The sequence below is a fragment of the Passer domesticus genome, chromosome 1 (assembly GCF_036417665.1).
Source record: "Passer domesticus isolate bPasDom1 chromosome 1, bPasDom1.hap1, whole genome shotgun sequence".
Taxonomy (NCBI): Eukaryota; Metazoa; Chordata; class Aves; order Passeriformes; family Passeridae; genus Passer; species Passer domesticus.
This window is the reverse complement of record NC_087474.1, coordinates 17,985,719-18,008,537: the sequence shown is the minus strand read 5'-3', so window position 1 is coordinate 18,008,537 and position 22,819 is coordinate 17,985,719. Positions and strand designations below refer to the sequence as shown.

Genomic DNA, 22,819 nt, shown 5'->3' with positions numbered 1-22,819 from the left:
CAGTGCTTCTGCAAATCAGTCTTGGGGTACCCAATTTCAACATAAAGAAACAAGAAATCTGCAAAATCTTAAGCCACTGTTGAGCCACAGATAAAACTCTGCAGCAATGACAGAGTCAGGACCCCTGTCTCCACGGATGGATTCAGCTACCTTACCCATAACAACTTCCTTTTACTTCCTATACCCCCTGCTTCACTCACTACACATATCCAGATTTTGCAACAACACCTGGGAGAGCAGAAGCACAGACAAAGCAGGATTCTCCTTTACACAGCAGACAACCAGAAAACACCCAGCACATGCAGCAAATTCTGGGTTGGCTTAGGCTTATTTCACAAGCAAGCACTTAATGTTATGATGGTGATGCACAGCAAGAAATACTTCTAAATCACAAAAGTTAAGTTTGACAAGGCTGTAGAATATAGTTTGTCCTTCCCATCCTAAATCTCAATCAGTATGCCAATGACTTTTGCTTCTTCTTTAATATAGCTCACATATAAGCCCATCAAACAAATCCTTGAGACATGGCAGCAAATGACCACATCAACAAATTACCATTTTTAATATGTTCCAGATGTAGAGCTGCCTGTAGATTTCACACAAATATAATATTTCCATGCCACGCTGAGACAAAGGAAACAGACCCTTCCACTCAGGCTTTTGAGCAAACCATGGGCTGATTGGCCCATGCCTTTCTGTTCATTTCCCCCAGGTTCAACCTCTCTGCAACCTTCCTTCCACTTGACCACAATCTTCCAGGTATCACTTTGTCTCATTTTGATTTTCTAAACTAGTCTGGTCCATCCCTTCACAGCTTCTTGTTAAATCCCTGTACCCAAGGCATTCCAATATTCATTGCCAATTACCTCCCTTCCATCTTCACACTGACTCTCAGGCCTCCTTAAACATACTGGGTGGACATGTTATTCCAGGACTGTCTGGTGCCAGGAAAGATGTCTTAGGAATATCTCTGAACTTTCTATATTTGGAGTCATACAAAACTTTACCCACATTGGACAGACCTCCATGGCCAAGGACACATGACTAGCATAAAAGACTCTTCCATCTCAGCAAGCTGCAACTCCTTAGCCCTAAATGCTAAGACAACTGAGCTGTTCAACCACTCAGTTGAACCAACTACTCAAAACAAACAAACAACCTGTCAATAATTACAAGTAAGGGAATGGTCTCAGCCTTGGAAACCACTGAATATTTTGCACAAAAATTTCAAATTTGGCCTGAAGTAGGCAGCGGACATGGAAATGTTCAGCCTTGCTCCCTGAAGTTTACCAGAATTATGAGCCAGTGAACACATCTTAGAAATGGGTTCAGCCCTGCCAAAAAGAGAGATTACCTATTGTTAGAAAGAGCATTTCCTGTTATTAGTTCCAAATGTACTAGCCATTAACTTCAAATGACCTTTATTCATCTTACAAAGGAACAGAAGAAGAGAGGGAGGGAACTAGATAGTTTAACTTAATATTATTTTAATCCCTCAGTCAGATAAAAAGGGCTCCCACTGTCTACTAATAAATCACTTCATAGGAATAAGGTTAACTACAGTTCCCAGAGCAACTACTTTGAAACAATTTAAAAAGTAAATTGTTTAAAATATTAGCAGAGTTAATATATGCATTATTGAATTTTGCTACCCAACTTCAAAATATAAGTTTGAGTTATAAAAATCACAAAGTAACGTATTGCTTCATGAAGAACAAAGCCCCATGAAACATGGTCCACTAAAATTCCTCAATAGGAGGAAAATGAAAAATACCTCAGTTTCTAGAAAATGTTAAATAATAAAGATGTCATCAGTCATTTAGAACTGAAAAGAATATTCTGTATAGGAGCTGCAAACATCACTACAACAAATTATTTAACTGTACAGCAGGGCTGTCTGGGATTGAGTTAACTTCATAGCAGCCAATATAGTGCTGTGCCTTGTATTTGTACCCAGAACAGTGCTGGTAACACACCCGTGTTTTGATTATGTATGATCACACAGCATCATCCCCAATATCACCTCTGTAGGCTGGGACTTCATGAGGGGTTGGGAGGTAACACAGCTGACCCAAACTGACCAAAGGGATACTCCATGTCTTAAAACATCATGCACAACAAAAGGAAAAGGGGAGAGGGGACATGAGTGATTAAAGCAGTCTTTGGAAGCAACCACTATGTGTTACCACTTCCAGGAACTGGCTGGACATTCCCTTTTGATGGCAAGTAGAGAATAAATCTTTATTTTTCTTTGTTTTGGAGAGCAGTCCCTGCATTTTTCCCAAAAACCTTGACACAATAAGGGGTTTGAGGTTTTTTGGTATTTTCTCCCTCTGTCCTACTGAGGAGGAGTGAGAGAGTGGCTTGGTGGGCACCTGGCAGCCAGCCAAGGTCAACCCATCACAAACTGAAACCCTCAAAATTTAGTTTTTAAATGGAAATGTGTAATCCCAAATGACTGAATCATAAATGCAGTCATTTCCTACAAAGGTGATTTTTAGTAACTCCTCACCAAAATCCCAGCCAGTGGCTCATAATGCTTCTCACTGGCTCCAAAATGCAGTCTCACAGATGCAGAGCAGCCTCAGTGGTGTCTGTCCTGAAAAATTGATCTTCTGAGAGGCAATGTGTGGCATAAACATTAGAAATTAAACTGTAATAAATCACCATAAATGAAAAAGTTTTAAGTGAAAATACTTCATGAGAAGTAATTCTGCACAGACCCACAGTGAAAGGACTAAGTGATCCAACAGATCTTCCACAAATCAAATTCCTCAGATTTGTGACATTAGCAAGAGATCTTTGAGACACCCAAAGAGAGGAATGTGTAAATCTACTCATGAGGTCAGCATGAAGCGGGACATGAAGCGTGACCAGAGGGTCCATCTTACTTGTGAAGGACAAAGGGTCCATCTTACTCTCCACATAAAATATTAGGCTGGAGAAAATGCTGCTCATGTTTTTTTGCTGGTACACTTGGCAGCAAAGCCACCTATTAGGGTAACAAGATTCATTTTGCCTGGGAAAAATACTCTGAAAATATAAATGGAGCATATAAGATTGATTGCACTCTTGGGGTTTTTGGCACCTACCCGTAGTCCAGCCTCATTTACAATACCAAAAGCACATATCAGTTGAACAAACAACACAGGAGTACAAAAACACCAAAGAAAAAAATATCAGAGAAAGAATTCAACATGGTGGTTCATCATGCTTTTCTCATCACTGGAGAGCTGTGAATAATGCTAACCTCAGAAACACTATCAATTTCATCTCCACCTCAAAAAGATACTCAGCCACTACAGAGCACATATAAATTTCCCAAAAGCTATGGCAATATTAAAGCTAGTTCCTTCTTCACTTTCCCCTACAAACCAGGTCATTGTGAAATCAGTTTCCTTCCTCATCTGACACAAAGCAAAGCCCCACAGATTGCAGCATCATCATGTCTCATGTCCAGCAAGGAAGGAATTAGCAGGTAGCATGAGAGGATGGGACCCTTCACACCCACACTTTCCGTGAGAGGAACGTTCATAGATCTACAGTCTTTACTACACCCTGAATATTTATGAATTTGTTTCGGTATGCTGTGTTTGAGGCTTGCCCTGAGCCATCTGCTCCTTCTGTGCCCAGCACACACAACTACTTCCCAAAGGTCACCATCTGCTAATACACTGGTTTTTACAGACTGGCAAGAAATCCTCTCCCACAGTACAGGTCCTAGAGGCACATCTTGGCAAAGATGCCTTTGTTTGGCTCTGCTTCTTCCATAGACCACAAAAACTGTTGTTTTTGCCTCAATTTATCTTCCTTCTTACAAAATGGCAAGATAGAGACAAAATTTACTCTGGAAATCAGTTATTTTTATGAACATGACTAAAACAAATGTTTACAGGTGAATCAAATGTAAAGAACAATTCTAGACTAAATTCAGTAAGACTTCTTTCTAGTTTACTAAAAACTTTTAGTTGACTTTTTAGAGAGGATTCCAAACACTGTCCTATCTGACAAAGCCAGTCAAGTCTTCATGGTGTGGTTTGTCTTCTAATGCTGTCCAGAGCTCTACATCTCAATAAATTTCTGCTTGTATTAGAGGTACAGTACATTTATGTCCTATCTAATACCCAACAACGGTACCCAATGAGCTGAAGTATTGCTTCTCCTAATGGCAGTAAAACATGATCCTCCCACTGTCACTCAATTAGAACCATTTTCCACAGTAAGTCTAAACAGGAATACAGGAATTGAGAAAGGCATATAAGGCAGACCAAACCGTCCTGAAAACTTTTATATTAACTGGAAGCTATAGGTTGGGCATTCCTTAGGGAAGTCAAGGAGCCAAGGACTACTAAAAGATAAACAAGTTTTGCTGTAACTTGGGACTGCAGGGTTACAGATTTCATCACTTTTCTCAGATAAAGCAAAATAAAAATTCCACAAGGCTGAAGTTTGCAATGTTTTCAAATGGTTCTCAGAATGCACAAAGTCATATTTTAGATTTTTTTTCCTTTATATTGTGAAGGAAAAAGCCATTTTCACAATTCATAGCTGACGCATTCGTCATAATAGTTGAAACTGAGACAACGAAGTTTCTCATTCAAAGCTAATGTAAAACTGAAAGCATCAATATCCAACATAACAAAAAGTCTTTGCAGTTACATGGAGTAAAAATTTCAAGTGCCATAGCTATCATAAAATATTCTGTCTTTCTACATAGCTCATTCAAACATTGGGCAAGTCTGTATGTGCCATCCTGTGAATTACAGCCTCAGCAAGTCTCCAACCATCTGCAAATCTTTGCACTGTAATTTCCTGAAGATCTCAGCAGTTTTAGCAGGGAGCTACTGCTAAATAACAAAAATCTTGGAAACCATGTCAGAACAGTTAAAATGTTGGATGGGAGCAAATTAAAATATATAAATAGTAGCTCTGGAGAGAATGTCTCTACAATGTGGTCTCTTTATACTGAGGATGATGCAAGTGGCTCAGAGAAAACTCATGGGCAAAAGTGTTCCATTCCCCAGGATGTGCAGTAACAGGAAATTGGAGGCAGTGAGAGATCAAAAATTTCAGAATGAGAAAAAGATGGGAGTCCTCCATTTGGATGTATGACAACAGCATGTGAACAGTAGCTGGGATCCAAGTAAAATTATGACAGAAGAGAGTGCAATCTGATACTGTTTCAACAGGCTGACATCCAAACAAGTCAACTAGGCTGCAATCCATCAAAAATCACTTCCACTGAAACTACATAGGTGCTTCTGCCTAAGAAATTATTTCTATGCTACTAAACATGCTCTAAAGTGCCTTGCACCTTGTTTTGCTATTGGGCAAACTGGAAGTCAATGAGATTCTACTCTTTTCTATTTACAAAGTAACACTGATGTTTTCCAAAGGCTGCACACTCAGAGAAGATGATACAAAGAACGGGCCAGTCTCAAAACAAGCTGATTTTCCTCCATGTCCACCAGTGATTATCATCCATTTAACTTGTGCAACAAATTTTACATTCACATTTTAGAAGCAGGTTGCAACCTGCTGAGATATGAGGTTGCAACCTTCATGGCAGAGACATAGCTTCAGATCTTCTGTCCACTCCCTATCTGTTGGTATCGGCTGTGTTTGAACTACTTTATCTCCAAGGAACAGAAGTCTGGGGAGGTGAAGGATTTCTTACTCTACCACAACAGAAAGAGATCTAACTTTACCATATCTCATCTCCAGGCAATAAATTAAAGATGTTATATATAATCCAAATGTAGCCTGATAAATTACCACAAATTTTAATAATACCCTCAGAAGTGAAACCACTGAAGCAAACTCCTCCAAATAGAATGATAATCACCCAACATATCAGGGGGGTGAGAAGGTAACACATTTAAATGTCTCATGTATAGATTTGCTAAATCCTGGAATATTGCTTCTATCTCCAGGGTCTGAACTAAACATATAGGCCCTGTCTTGCTGATTTCATCACTGGGAAAGAGAATGGCCAGGCAACCACCAGGACAACTATAAAGTCATGAGCTGTGTACTGTACAGGAAGCATGCAGTAAATCATCAGCATGTGAGCTGCTATATGCTTGCACTCCACAGCAGACAGAAAATACGTAGCTGCTGGTTGGCTAAGGCACCAAGAGTGAGCTAGCAAGTCCTGCTGAGAGGCAGGATGTGTTAGCTCGGGCTCAGCGCCATGCAAACCATGGTCGTGCAGCCTGTAGCTGGCTCACAATACTAGCAGAGCTCAGAGGCATCTGGCCACCGGGTACCAGAAAGATATTAACACACAAATGCACATCCACACAAAAGACAGGCAGCTACAGCTATTCTGAGGGGATTTAAAAAAAAAAAGAAGCAGCAAACACTCCTTCCCTGAAAAGGCCTCGCCAAATAAAATTTCACAAAACCTACTTAATAAATATTCCAAATAACATGATGGTCATATTCATCCAAGGAGTACAGAATATTCACACAAAGCATCAAGTCAAAAACTGAACTAAAAAATATAGCATGGCATGTAAAGAATATTAACCACAGAAGGGATGTAAAGAAGACCAACCTCAGAAAACAGACCAAGAGCAGAAGTTGTAGTCATATGCTACAAAAGGTAATCAAAACAAACACTAATGGGCAACAGAAGCTAGCACATGACATGAAGAAAAAGAACCTGTAAAACTTTAATGAATAACTGCCAAAAAAATCAGGAACTGTTCACTGCTGTAGCAGAAGAAAGAAGCTGAAATTAGTCCAACTGAGAGCTATCAGAATGCAGCCCAGAACAAAGTGCAGAGAAAAAGGAACTGAAAAATCTAGATTTGAGCAATGCAGATGTGCAGGCACATAGGAGTCACAGGAAATAACGAGACACAGTGCAATTATACCCTCTGGCCTCTGGTAACAGCAAGTTTGGGGTCTCTGCTGCTCAGATACCATGGAGCTGGCACCTTATACACCACTCACATTAGTAAATATCCTCTTATCTCATTCAGCTACAGCTTGTCTTCTTTATTTAGTAAAGAGATGGTAAGGACACACCATCTCTTATTCCACAGACTTAACAGATCATGAATAGATCATTTAATTTTAGGTGTACTTATGGAAACTCCTTACATCTGTTTGTTATGCCACCTTTGGCTTATTTATTGAAAACTGATATATCAAGTGGGCACCTGCAATGCAACCCTAGTTACAAAATCTGTGCACATTGCACACAGCTTGTGCCCCCTTGGCCATATTAGTTATGGATGTCTCATGCAGTCATTTCCTCTGTTCCTGTACAACCAAGGCCAGGGAAGAGGGACTACCTATCACTTCCTCTTAACTGTAAGCAAATTCTGAAATCCTTATATTTTGTCTACCTTCCAAGTTATCTTTTTTCCACTTTGTAATGAATATAAAGCCAAAGCTATTGAAGGCACCAAGAAACATAGGGCTTTAGAAGGAGCTTCCTTTTCAAAAGGTGGAGGGAAAAGGGGGAAAAAAAACGCAGAAACTCCATAAAATACATGTTTCTAGTTAATACATATTACTTGTTACCCAGAGATTAGTTTTGTTAAAAATCTAGGCAGAATTTGACTGTAAACCCCGTTTTTTCAAGACTAAATTCTCTCTTTTGTTCTTCATCTTAAAGCAAGAAGAAAAGGAAGATGAGTGCAAAATAATACATGTAAGAAAGGTAATTTCATGCCAGAAAATACACAGTGGGCAGTTCAGCCTTTTATGTTTAGAATTCATTCACTTTCAACTCTGAATGCCACATATGTCTGAATGTCGTAATAAATTTCAGCTGCAGAAGGAACACACACAGAAAATACACTGTCCCGACTAAAATTCCAAAACTATCATAAGACAAATGTTTGTAAAGATGACTGAATCCCTAAAATGGTACTCTTTGAAGAAGTCCATTAGCTGAATCTCTTTGAGGGATAATTTCTTATACAATTCACGTAGGTAACCACCTATAAATGCAAGTCGAATACTTACATCAGCAGCCTCTCAAATAACAACAACTAGAGTGAAACTGTTAGACAGGAAACACAATTTCAAAATTATAGCCGTATGAACTGAGATCAGAAGATGCCAAAGATCACCAATAAAATCAGAGTTGCAATCTGGTTCTATCTTTTTTTAACAAATGCTGATGGCTCAAATTACCTGAATACACAATTTTCAGTACCTCCAAATCATTTGCCTCCACTCCTAGAAAATGCTTGCACTGGTAAATCTCATTTAAACCTAATTTGCAAAGATGATACTGGGGCATGATTCCAGAGTCCCTGACTCGAGTTCATACTTCCCCTTGCTCACCAGGAATTGGACCCCATTCCTGCCAGAAGTCACTGGAACAGAGATCCAGGTTATCCTCAGCTCCTAACACTAAAGGACCCAAGGAATACATATGAAAAAATTTTAGCCACATACTCAATGTGAAAGCCCTCTAGAGAGAACAAGGTAACTTGGGGCTAGTTTTGAGGTGTTGACAGTAACAGGGAAATCAGGCACTCCATTTGTCAGTTATCTAAGTAAAATGGGCAATAGAAATGCATCCAGTTCCTTCATCCCCCCACCCTCTATCAAAATAATTTGCTGCTCAGACTCTCACTTTAACATCCTTAAACTAAGAAACAATTAAATCATGCTACAATGATGATCAATTTTAGGATCATCTTTGGGTTCCTCAGCTAAAGTTTTTTACAGGTATAGGAAAATTCTAACTACATTCAGTTTATCCTTTAATACCATTACCTCAGGGAATTCTTCAGACGGTTATACCTGGCCAGAAAGAGTGGGCTTGTTGGACAAAAGGCAGATGTCACTAGACACAATCTCATCAACCAACTCACTTTTACAGTGAGTGGACAGAAAAGATATTTTTAGAGAGATCGGCTCATCCTGAAGATACCTAATTTTTTTTTTTCAACCCTATATATAAAACATCTTAAAAATACCTTAAAATGTAAAAAAAAAAAGTTAAAACTACCTAAAATACCTTTAGGTATCTTGAGACAGTATCTAAAGGTATCTTGAAACAGGTACACAAAGCCAGGTGAAATGAACTCTATCCAACACTCCCCTTTATATTGTCTGTCCTTTTCCTGTGATGCTGTATTCTCGTGAGCTACTTCAAAATAAATTCATGACCGCTTTCCTAAGTGTTCAGAATTCTAGAGTTGCACACAGATGCCAGTACTGAGTTTGGTGTGGGATCAGTTTTCAGACACAGAAACTATCAGCTGCACACAGCAGTGGTTTTTAAACTGGGAGCTGAATCACCAGATTTTTTCAAACTGTGCCTGTAGAGCAGTATGTAAAGCGCAACTAAAAGAGCGGTTATTTATGATGTGCAAAGGAAGGAGAAGGGCAAGTTACCCTTTAAATACATCCATTATTCATTCCTACTGAATACACATGACTTCTGCTTCAAACAGCGAGGGATATGTTGTGAGAGATGCCCTTCTAATAAAAACAAGGCAGGAATGTTAGTACCAGAAGGTTCCCTGCAGGCTAAAAAGTGACAGTTGGCTGGGTAGGATCAGAGCAAAAGTGGGGTGTAGCAGCAGGGCCTGCTTAGATAGAAAAAAAAAAATAAGTGTAAAGAAAAGAAAGAGTTCACAATTCAAGGAATTACTCCAGAAATTAACTGGAAAGTGTTGAGCGGGGGAGGGGAAAAAAAGGAGAAACACAATTGCTTCAGAAAAGGAAGACCAGGCATCCCGAAGGAGCAGATAGGGGCTGTACTTTCCATTTCTTAGCAGAGATGTTAGCTAGCAATAATGAGCAAGCAGTAGGGGAGGGAGAGAAGAGGAGAACAGTTGCAAATCACCCCAGCTGTAAAAACTGCTCCCTTTGTTAAATGGCCCTTAGTGAGTGAAGAGAAGGTGAGAATTTAAAGAAGGGTCTTTGTTATTTAAATGCTATCCCGTGCTTCTTTTTCAAAACTTCCTTAGAAATGTGTAATGAAAGCAACTACTTTTCAGTTCTGAGACATAGGCTTGGGGGTTTTTTTATTTACTGACCAGGGAAAACTAGGAAATATGTCATTCTTCTTATAAAAGAGACAAATTACATTCCTATATCTGATCCATGCTACCTTCTGATTGCTTTTAAACTTTTGAAAACATTACACTGATCAGCTCTATCACTATTGTAAAGTCCTCTACTTGTGAAACGGAGACGGATTCTTTTTCAGTAAACTTTTTCATAACTTTCAATGCTGTTTATTTTTCTTTTTCACCTCCAGTAAGAAAGAATTTATCCCCCCCAGTAAAACATAATATTTTTATTTTAGGGGAGGGAGACTAATGACAGAGACTGTCTGACATTAGTGATACAAACTCTATGTGACATTTGTATGCAAGGAAATAGACTAGCACATTACATTAAAAAAAAAAAAAAAAAAAAAAGATGTTAATTTTGTTGGATATTACATGGTTTGCATACTTTTTAGAGATTTCTTGATCTAGAAGGAAAAAGTGTCAGCCTGCATTCAGCCAGCGTGCTATATCCCCTTTTTAATATTTCTGGAAACATCATATCCTATAGGTAAGTTACAACAGGAATTTTGTTCTGCCCTGCCCAATTCACCTGTGCAGGGAGGTATATTCTAGAGAAAGCAAATACAGCTTCTGAGAGTAGTAACAGAGCCAGCCTGCACAAATCAAACAAGCTGAATAAAAGATGCATTTAAATTTAATGTTAATTGCAGAGAATTTCATCCAATGCCTACAGTACCCTGATGTGCTGGCAAAATAAGAAAGGAACACAACTTGTGGCAATTGCATCATGTGCTTTCTAACATAATTATTTGAATTACAGAGATTAGAAAAAAGCTTCCCAGATTTCAAACAGTGATTGTCTTTTTCCTTGAAAACATTTAGTATTTTCTGCTGAGGGGAAAAGTAGCAGTAAGTTTGATCTTCAGAGCTTCAGTCAACTACAATTCACAGACTTTGAGAAACGGTAAATATTGCAAAATTAGTTCTAGCATAATACCGAAAAGAAGCTCAAAGAGAAACACTGTCTCTTCACAATGGATAAACCAGGAGAAGCTACGTCCCTGTCACTCCATACATCTACCTCTGTAAAGCACTTTCAAATCATTATGTCTTGTTGCATAAACAGACCATATAGGAGTAACTCTGGGCAGGCACTTCAAGGACATCATTTTCACCACAATATTGGTTTTACATTATTTTACTGTCACAAAGCTTAAATACACATTATAATTCCTGCCTGATGGAAAGATATGAAGGAGTATTTTCCATTTTCCAAAGCATGAGAAATTTTGAAGGGAGGCCACTCTGAAAGGATTACTGCTGAACTGGTCTCTGTGTGTCGTAATGGGACTGTGTCCAACCCATTGTAACCAGCAGGAACATGGACTTCTCAAAACCCATTTTCAGCTGCAGTTATTGTTTGGAGGGATGTGCTCTGCATGATGGCTTGCAGCCATCTAGGGACACCATGTTAGCAGGGAAGCAGCCACTGGTGGAGTAACAGAGATGATCAAAACCTGCCAAAGGTAGAATATCTGTCTTTTCTGATGCCTGTAGAACATCCTGGAAACAGGCACATAATACAAAAGGAAAGTGAGCAAAGAAATAGAGAAACCATACACTCAGCACATGACAGAGGGCACTGAAAAGAAAGTTCAGTGCTGCCACAACCACTATGAGATAACAGCAAGAAGAAAGGAATTATTAGAAATTTGTAGATGCAGGTACATTGTACACATAGCATTAGAGACAGCTATTTATTACATACACTGCTGAATACCAAACCTATTATTGCTTTCATTTCCTCATCTGTTTACAGCCTTCTCCTGAGTCTTACAGATGGAGTAGAAGTTCTTTTCAGGCAGAAACAGGTTTTTTTGGTGTTGAATTTCTACAGCTCCTAGCAAAACACTCTAGGACTACAGCCATTAAATACTGTGGTAATTTGGGTATTTCTGAGATCTGACATAGTGGCAGCTGTTCTCTCTGCCAGAATTCAACCAGGGTGTTCCAATGAACACACCTATACTTACTGAGCCACAGCACTCAGGAGTTCATGTCAGTATTCTTCAAGATGTTTGCGGCCTACAGACCAGCAGGGTCCAGAAAATCAGCTACAAAGGCAGAGGAAAGAAGAACATGCAGAGGACAGGCAGCAAAGTGATGAGTTACACTCCATTCTCTGACCGAGACCTGTGTCAATATGGTGCATTAAATGCTTCTCTCGGAGATGCATCAATACTCACACAGGCACTGCCTAGACCAGCCTTTTGAAGAGTGTGAGAAGCACACATTCCAGCAGCTCATCTGCCACCACGCACACGGCAGGGCTCACACCCACACATGGCACTGGCATGGATGAGATTCCGTACCAGAAAAATAGTATTTTTGGTTAGGTCAGTCTAATTTCTGCCACTCTGAGCAAACTATGCATTGTGTGTGCACTATTGTATCCTCAGACAATGGTCAGGTCAGTCCCAGCTCACACTGTCATGGCCCTGACAGAAACACCAGTTCAGATTTGGTGCTCAGATCAACAAGGTATCAGATGGCTGCACATCCAAAATGCCATGCTCTTCAGGGTGCCTCTTCACTTGTTTGCTACACACTAATAATAACCCAAGAAGTGGGGAGAAACACTCCTGGCAGATTCACCCTGTTGGATTCTCTTGCAATGGGAGCTCCTTGTCCCATCCTGGCAGCACTGGTGGCTGCAGAGGTGATGGAGCAAGCAGTGATCAGGGGCAGGCCCTCAGCTTCAGCTTCAAAGGCTCCTCAGTGCAGCAAGGTCTGCAAACCACATGTGAGAATCAGCAGCGTGGATCACCAGTGGGAGACCCAAGTGATACCATGGAAAGAGAGCATGAGATGGAATCACTGGTGAAAGAGAAGAACAGAATGGAAGACAATTTCAAGGACAAATTTAAGGGGATTTGGGATCTTTTTCTGGCTGCATGAGAGAATTCTTGGGATCCTCAAAAAGTCCTGGATCTGTCTCAGTAATTTTTGAAAGAAAAATGGAGGGGAAAATATATTTGGCATTGCAAGAATACCAGGTGGCTTCGCTGTTTGGCAACCATCTGGTCTCAGTTTTCTCTTTGTTAGTAGCACCAGCATCAAATGAGACAGAAATAGAAAATGTTAACTTTTGAAATATACACAATTAGACAAATAATAGTTACCATCAAGCAAAGAGAATCCAGCAAACGGAAAGCAGTGTGAAACACATGGCAAACCATTTAAAAGAAAAAAATTAAGGCACAGTCACCCTGAATTAGAACTAAATTGCAGTTAATTTAATGCTTGCAATATTGCACGAGAATTATGATATTTTTGCTAATAGTTCCTCATCATCCTTCCCTCCAGTTCCTCCACACACCATCTAGTAGAAGAGCTGCAGAAGCAGCCAGAAATGTTCAGATTACAAAGAAAGTGACTCAGCATAGAAGAAAAAAACTAAAGGAAGGAGGGAAACAGCAGCAGTGACAGAGCAGTAGGTGACTACAATGGTGCAGGCCAAAAGCCCACATTTCTTGATTTGTCAATTAACATTAAACTTAAAAAGAAACTATAGGCGAACTTCACACTGAACTTTTTTGTCAAAGATAGTGCTCATAGAATTTAAGACTTCTCTGAAGTGTCATTTGTTTAAGATGGTGGTTATTGACCCAAATGAAGATCAGTTATTTAAACTATGAAGCATATGCAAGGCTAATTTTTCAGATGGAAGGAGAGGAAAAAACTATCTGCGGGTTGATTTGCCTCCATGTAAAACCTATTGTTTGCTCACATGCAGTAGGCAATTATATGACACTGCTTTTGCATATTACTAATATTTGCAGGAAGATTTTGGACAAAGTTTTTGCTTTGTTATTTTAAAATTGAAAAAAAATCACCAAGCAGAAACAGAAAAATAACAACTATAGCAAACAAATCTAATTTGAAAATTAAAGAAGAAAGGCAGTTTAGTAACCAAAGACCTCCTGGCCTCTGCCACTTGACTTCATGGTCTTATTCCAGCTGTCAGAGAAAACAATAGATGAAAACACAGTGAGAAGATTGAATATTCTAAAAGAATGCAACAAGGTCCCATAAATGTCAATGTATACAATGTAATCATTGCCATCAAAGAATAGCACCCATTTATCATGGTACATGTGCAGAAACTTGCTATCACAATCATATTGTGCACTAAGATTAAACACAACTCTGCCACAAGAAAACTCTTGACAAGTATCTTGATTTTTTAAAGTATTTCTTTTCATTAACTTCTCCTCATTTTTAACAGCACTATACTGGGAAACTTGCTTTGCCCATTTCCACCCACCAGCCGAATTTCTGACAAATACTTTATCCTCTGAAATTATTAATTATGGGTAGATGCCAAATGAAGCTTTTATCAGTTCAGCCTAATAGGGGGAGTCCTGCTGAACACACGCTGAAGGACACACCAAGCACAGAGTGAGAAAGAACTCTCAATAAAGATCTGGAACCCTCAAAATACAGAGCTGTGGCCACTGGGCTGAATCCCCACAGCATCCATGGGGATTCCAGTTCAAACATGGTACTGAGACTCTGCACTGGCATCATTTACCAAAAGCACTAAAGTGTTAATTAGAGCACCATAGTCTCAACAGCCTATATAATCTATTGAAATCATGATAAAAATAACTACACTGTGGAAACATGGGTTAACAGAAGATCAATGACCCTGTATCTTCTTAGCTCCCTATCACTTTGCTAAGCAAGTAAAAAATTCAAAATTACACCACAGAAAATACATGACTAAATGATGACGCAGACAGCACAGAAAAAGAACTGATAATTTCCTGAGAAAACATCATCTCCTTTTCTATTACTCTTTAACAGTCAATATAAAAGATATTCCAGTTTTAAGGGAAAAAATTAGACACATATTTCTGTTGCCGTAACTGTAACTAAATACTTCAAGACTTTAAACTAAAGGCGCTATCTAAATTGTATTTTGTTGATACATATCAAAGGTGGATTATTTTATAAAAACTCCCTATTATGAACACCTTAATATATTAGAATTTCTTGCTTCTGTTCTCTTTGATGTGATAACTATTAAAAGACCATATGTACAAAAATTCTTTACAAACTGTTCTGAAACAAGAGCCGTGTCATTCTCTCAAAACTATTCAAGCTTGACATTATTTTAAATGCTGAGAGTAGCACATAAAGAAATTAGGCTGAATTTCAGAAACAAAAATGTTTAAGTTATCACAAACATATTTGTTACCAAGATGCAGAGAGTTACTAGTGTGTTTTGACTTAGGAAAGCCATTCTCAACTAGCTGAGTATTGCTTTTTTTAAATGTCAGTGAGTGTTTATATCACAGTTCATCATACTCATCTACAACAGTCTCTGTCTCTTTAAGAGTAAAATGTACGAATTTAGCTTTTTTAGATTTATCTATAAATCAACATAAAGCTGGCAATTTTTACTAGGAAGTCAGGAAATCAGCTCAGCAAATATGGTAAACTGTTCATAATTTCTGTCATTAAGTGTAATATATAGTAGTGACTGTCCACATAAACTATTGCAGATGTCATAAACCAGGCTGAGCAACCAGCCTGGTAGTACAACAGTTTTCTGTAACATTTCCTACATTTAAACCTTACATTAAGACACAAGCAGATTCAAGAAACTGTACCAGCTGGTGGAAGGAAAACACAAACAGATCATGTTCTGTTTTTATTTGAAAAGGGAAGGTGGGGATCAAGCATCTTGTACTTTAGAGTTCTCGAAGTCCTTGCCTACTAATTAAATTCAGACACTGACCAGTGACACATTTCAGTTTGACCTCAGCCACCTAATGCTCTGTAAAGAATGTACAGGCAAAAAGGTCAAACAAATTCCAACTTACTTTTAACTATAGCCTCAAATCCTCTGTGAACTCCACACCACATCTTGCTTCTTTAAAAGTCATAAAAAGCTTCAGCAGAGCCCAGAGAAACACCATCTTTCCCATGAATCTTTTTATGATTCCTTCAGCTCAACCAAAGCAATTCCGTGACTCCAGTAATTACATACACATCTTACAACCAAGAAAGACTCAGTAAGCAAAACAGGACACTATTCTTTCCCCTCAAAAAAAAAGGCAAAAATTACCCAAGCACAGTATATATTATCAACTCCAAAGTGATATACTGCCCTTAAAGTTAGCACTGATTTTATTGAGAGTTCCATAACTAAATACACATAAATCTGGCTTTTAGGTCAACCCATTTCTTTTACCATAGTGCGATGGAAGTGCCAGGTGCAATTCTAGCTGATTCAGCTGGAATTTCTGCCAGGAATTCAAGGGAGTATACACAGCTACAGATGCTCAACCACATTTTGAATGAATGCAGTGTATGCTTTTCACGTGCTTAAGCTGCTCTGCCAGCCAGTGCAATGGAGACGGTGCCACGATCCCAAACTCACGCTTCCTGCTTCAAAGCAAATACTGCCAGATGTGCTACCTCCATCCATACTGGGATGCACGGGAACTCTAGATGAGGCTGAGAAAGGCTTCTCAGACCCCTGCTGAGCCATCAGTCACATTATTAGCTGACCCTCAAAGTGGAGAAAGCAGAAGGCAAGAGCAGAGGTTATTCCTGGATACCTTTTAACAACACATTCAGAAATAACATCTATTTATTATTTTTAATTTGCTGAAAACAATATAAACACATGGTAAAATTCATGCTTACAAATGATAACAATTCTTGTAATTCACTTATCCAATTCTATGTCCAAAATATACAGGTTAGAAATGTAGATGCAACACTTGATCTGCCCTTATCAAGTGGCAGAAAGCACTCCTCATAGCATTAACTAATTACAACTATAAATTATATTCACCACCCAAAACCTAACTGCAAAGAGTTCAAAACCTCCATAATAAGCCAGAAACACTATGACTATTTTAATACGTATTAAGCCACAGACCCTTGAGAAAAACTGAGTGAATAACACAAGGTGGATTTAGCTCCATTGTAGCTATTTCTCCAGCCCCTACCACATTAGCATTCAATTATCACACAATAATTAGCAACAACACAAAATATGTTCTAAAAAATCTGTTTGTCATAATCTTTCAAGGCCCATTTTCATGATATCTAAAAGTTTAAAGTTTTTTCTTCTTAACCTCTTCTTTTTCTTGTGCTCTCTTATTTTTTTCTTCTTTTTCATCTCCCTTCCCCCCCTAACCCATCACCAGAGATGGAGCCTTTTTCTTTACGCTCATAATCAATCCTCCCAAGCTGGATTCCAATGCATCTTGACATAACAATCAATTACTTTCCACAACCAAGGGTTTCCAGAGAAAAAAAAGAGTCCAACATAAAGCTTTCCTTATTTGTTTTACAAAAGCAAACATGAACCTTTGAACAAAATTTTAGGGATGAAATAGCTATGGGTTTGATAGATAACTATGTCATTTGAGTACATGCAAAATTCTTTTTAGAGGAGATCAGAGAAAAAGTTAAAAGACTGAAAAGGGTGATAAGGGGTAAACATAAAATGAAGGGCAGATCATTAATAGAAGACTATAGAAATAAAAGGAAACTAAGTGAAAGAAAAATGAACAAAGGGCAAGACAAAAAAATAATATAAAATAAATAATAGACACACTATGTTCAGAACCTTCTCAGTATCATTCTCATTTATTAGTACAGCTTCCCTTGTCTAATTCACAACCCAGGCTTTTATTGAGTGAGTCAACTCCCCCCAAAGATTGTAGAATAAAGAAAATGGGATAATAATAGGGGTAATATTGTGATACCAAATGTTTAAAAGAAGAAAGGAAGATCCAAACCCTATGGATTCACCCATTCTTAGGAAAATTCAAGCACTAATATGAAGATTCCTGGCAAAATTACAATCTGTATACTTCCTGATACCAGCAAGCTAAATCTGAAATCCCAAATGAGTGTATTTATAATGCTGAACAAGAAGACAGTGTTCTCTTTTCTTCCTACTTGTCAGCAAAAAGCCATCAATATGTTACTTCGTAACTACAAAACATTTTCTCACATGCTATTTTGTTATATCCTGAAACACAGGAGGTCAGTACTGCACTATCGTAACAGTTCTCCAACATCAGCTGCCATAGAATTGAAGAAAAAGTTTTCTTATTTTCAAACATATGGTCTGATATATTTCCCAGGAGGAAAGAAGGCAACAGTTAACCCTCTTCCTTGTTCTTTATTTCTATTTTGCAACTAAATTTTTTTTTTTTAATAGCTGCTTTAATCTGGGGGATTTTTTTCCTTTTATTTCTTTCTTAAAGACTTCATCTTGACCCTCACTGTTTTTAAGTGTCCTTGTACAATTATTGTGCCGTATCTTCATAATTCAGATGTCTTAATTCAGTATTCTTTTGATGAAGGACAGAACCTGATCTATTTTCCTGCTTCAGTTTGTATTTTAAAATAAGACAGATGTTTACAGCAAATCTTGTTTGTGGAAACATATGACTGTCATGTAATTACTTTGCCACCGCTTTTGCTTTTAGTTTCTCCTATTAATCCATGTAAAGCTACACTTTTACAAATGGGCTACAATAAATGCTCATCATATTTTGAAGGAAAAAAACAACACCAGGGAATTCTTCCTCATGACACTCTCTGTGAACTCCAGCGAACTCCTCCTCCCACTCCTGACAGTACTTGTATGATGGTTTTTGTTGCATTCTCAGTCTGTGCCCTTTGAACAGTGTTATCTTGAGCTAAAATCCAAAAATCAATATGTATCTACCAATATCAGGAATATACTTTTATTTCCTGATTTTATTGACTCTTTCAAAAATTAAAAAATAAATCTTTTTAAAGCATCATTTGAGCAATTTCCCTTCAAAGAAATAAAAAACAGCTACAAAAATTTTACATAAGCAGTAACAGAAAAATATACACCTACAACATAAGCCCTAGGAGAGCTTGCATCCTATTTAAGTTTTAAAATTAGACTATTTTACAAGGCAGAAAAAACCTAGAAATCTCACTGCTGTTTAAACACCAATATATTTCAACCCAAAATGTCCTTGTCCCTGAGGAATATCTGCTAAATGCAAGAAGTGCTTGGCTAAAGGAATTAGCCAGCATCACAAACAGCACTTTCATTGCTAGATTCTTATTGGATATTATTCTTCAAGTGTATAAAAATAAGAAAATTGTCCTCATTTTAGAGATCACAGAAACAGGAAAAGGGAAGAAACTAAATACCCCAGTTACCAGAGCAGACTTGATTTATATCACTGCTTACTGAATTGTATTTCTTTTTCAGTTTTAGGAACTTCAATAGTTTTAAAATCCCATGAAATCTAAACAATGGTAACTTATGTATTCATAACACTTCAGCTGTGTTGAGAAAACTGTATTTTAAAACTATCACCAAACCTACAGTCCGTATTTCATGAAGAATCATTGCAAAGCAGGCTGGGGATCATCTCATGTAATCTTCTGTTGAAAGTCTGGGTTTAGATCAGGTTATTGAGGCCCTGTCAAGCCAAATCTTCAGTTTTTCCAGCAAGGGAGATTTCACTACTTCTCTGGGCAACTTATTTCAATGGTTAGTTGTTTGCATGGTGAAATTGGTTTTTTTCTTACCTCCAGGACAGAATTTCTCCTGAAGCAGCTATTCCCATTGCCTCTTCTCCTACCACCATACACCCTTGCAAAGAGAGAACCTCCACTTTGTCTGTACCCATCTTTGGACATGGGAAGATTGTGATTAAGTTTCCCCTTAGTCTTCTCCTCCTGAGGCTGAGAAAGCCAGTTTTATCAGCTGTAGCTCAGACATCAAGTTCTCCCTCCCTTTTAACATCTTCGTGGCTCTACTGTGGCTGGCTGGGATGTAATTCATTTTCTTCATAGCAGCTTGTATTGTCCTGTGTTTTAGATATGTGAGCAAAATAATGCTCATAACACATTAAAGTCCCAGCTGTTGTTCAACAGTAGTTTCAAAGCTTGGATATTTCTCAATCTGCGCCCTCAATGAATAGACTAAGGGTGTGCAACAGTTTGGGAAGGGACAGAAACAGGCAGTCATGTCAAAATACTCCTTTTAAGATGTCACTTTTCCCCCCAACACCCAAGCATATAATACCTGATTTTATGAAGAGAATTACACTAACTTTTATATTCTAATTTTCTTAATACTGTTTCTTACTTGTAATTACTCAAATGCAGGGGTCAATTTATATCAAAACTACAGAATAAGACCATTAAAGGGAATTCTTTGTGGAACTCATTTGGATCTTTATTGTTTAATTACAAGTTAGGGCAGAACATGGTTTTCAAAAAGCTGTAACGTGACTTAGAAGACTTAGCCTCAAAAAGCAAAATATTTTGAATCCCTAGGACTGATTTAAATATTAAGGTCTTCCATTTATGCTGAAAGTAAATAGGGCTTAGGCACTTGGGGGAACTAACTCTTGGTTTGGAAGTCAGAATGTAAAGGAGCTGGAACAAAAGAAAACTTTATGTTTCATTCTTCATAACTTTAAAGGTTAACAAACACCATTTTTATTTCCATAAAAGTTCTTTCACCACCAAAAAGGGCAGCTGGTAGAATGCAACCAAAGAAACACAATCTTTATTAGTTTCCCGCTTCCTATTTTCCTAAATTTGCATCACATAAAATTAAAAGCTTGAGGTATTTGGCTTCTGCAGCTTACAGGCAGTTCCCTATAAGTAAAGAAGTAAAAGGCAGCCTAGGCTTAAAAGCAGGTCATCTTAATAGACTGTCATAATCTTGCCATTAGGTCATAAACAGCAGATTTGGCTGCTCCACATACAGTGTTTCACCTTCCTATCCAAAGCTGGAGCTCTGGAAAGTTACAGGCATCCAAGCTTTCATCACTTTGTGTTACTGTGACTGGAGAGATTCCAGTAAAAGAAATTCAGGTACCACCTCAGACCAGATGGAGAGAGGCCCTGGAAAGATGCAGAGCTATTACAAAGGATGACTGCAAAGCTAAAGTTCCAAAGGAATAATTTTGGCTTTGTAAATAAATTTTACTAATTTCAGTAGTAGTGGAAGCTTCCCAAAAACAGGTGAGAACACAGATAGGAAGAAGTGTTCCTGCTTCTGATTTGCTGTTATCTTCAAAAGTAATAGAACACAATGAAAAGATGGTTTCTGAAACTAGGGAACAGAAGTATAAAATATTTTGTTGCAAGGTGTTCTATTGTTTCTCAACAAATCTCAGAACAGGCACATAAACATGATGAAAAATTACAGCTGAACGTGACATCGACATTATTTGGAGTTCAGATGAGGAAGACTGAGATGGTAGAGGAATCTCAACATGTGCCAACACAGCCCTTTGCATCATAATGATCAGGTTTGTAAGTGGCACCTAACTATATGGCAACAGGCAGGAAATATTTTGTATATGGTCACCAGGGGTTTTAGGATTGTATTGGGATCTGGACATGCCAAAAGCAATGGGTGATTTAGTAAAAAGGATGTGGGCAAGAAGGCAGCCTGCTCTCTAGGTGTTACCCAACCAAGTCTAAGAAAAAAAACTGGATATCCAGGGAACATGGGGTTAACTCCAGCAGTATAAAGGGGATTGGAAAAAGAGCCTTCTGAAAGAAAGATTAGGACAGGGATTGCAATGTAGCCACACAAGGGAATCATCAGCAAAACTACTTTCATGAAGGAAAAGAAAAAAACAACAGGGGCATTTTGAAAACACAGCAGTTAGATCTTTCACTTGCAGTGGATTTTCAGAAGAGCTGATTTTTCCAGCTTTTTGGCATCTCGCTAGAGCTCAAAAAGATCAAAGCAAGATGTTGTGCTGACTCTGGCAGCCATGGTGACAATTGCAGCTGCTTTGAAAGAGGAGAAACTTAAGTTGTGTTAGTAAGGAGATCTCCAAAGGTCTCCTTGAACTCTATTAGAAAGCAGGGGAATGGTGTTCATGACACCATCATGTGACTTTAGGCCTCAGTGTAGTAATCTATACACAGTTAACAAAGGGCAAACTTCAGCAAAAGAATTATTCTCTTCTCAATTTAACTCCCCTGTTCTCATATTAACTTCCCCTGCATGTACAGGTGAGTTCTTGGCAGTATAATATTAATGTGGCACTATTGCATAGGGTTCGCACGTGTTACTCTATAGTTTGTAAAACGTGCTTGTTTTCCTTTGCACTAATTCATAAAATTCAGTAATTGGCAATAGGTTGTTTCTAACATTAGTGCAAATTAGCAAGGTTCCACTTAATTTTCTCTAATTACTGGACTGAAAAGGATGATCGTGTACATTGAGAGATAATTAGCTAAGTGGGTATTAACCAGGGGTTTTGTGTGTGAAAATCTCCAATCATTCAACTAGACACTGACTAAGGCATTTCCTTTTGAGATAGATGTTCCAAATGAACCCCATTAGCTCCCCAAAGCTGCATGGTAACAGCTGGAAATCAGCACAGGCAACACTCAAAGAAAAATGGGCTTGAACGGGAGCAGCTATTCCCTTCTGAATTGGACTGCCTCAGACTAATTGAGAACAACTTCACTGGGCTGACAGAGCCTGTAGTTCCAACATGATAAAAATGATGTTTACACTCCCCAGGGGTACTGAGTAGAAGTCTGCCTCCTTGCATAGGAAACATTAGCAATTGCATCAGTTGTGAAAAACAGCTGCCTGAGCACCCCCTCCCAGCCCAAAAAGACTCAGCAGAGGCTGTTAGTTCAGAACGGCAAGAAGAGCCACAGAGCCAAATAGAAAACATGCACAAATGACCAGCACTGGACTAAGCAGCATACGAGCAGGCAATGCTATGGTAACAGAAATCAGATTTAATTGA

At 38.4% G+C, this 22,819-nt stretch overlaps 1 protein-coding gene across 2 annotated transcripts in view; it reads right to left on the bottom strand.

The window, feature by feature from the left end:
- NEBL (nebulette) overlaps positions 1 to 22,819 on the bottom strand; it is a 249,113-nt gene that overhangs the window by 139,615 nt on the left and 86,679 nt on the right. The gene's annotated exons all lie outside the window — the stretch shown is intronic.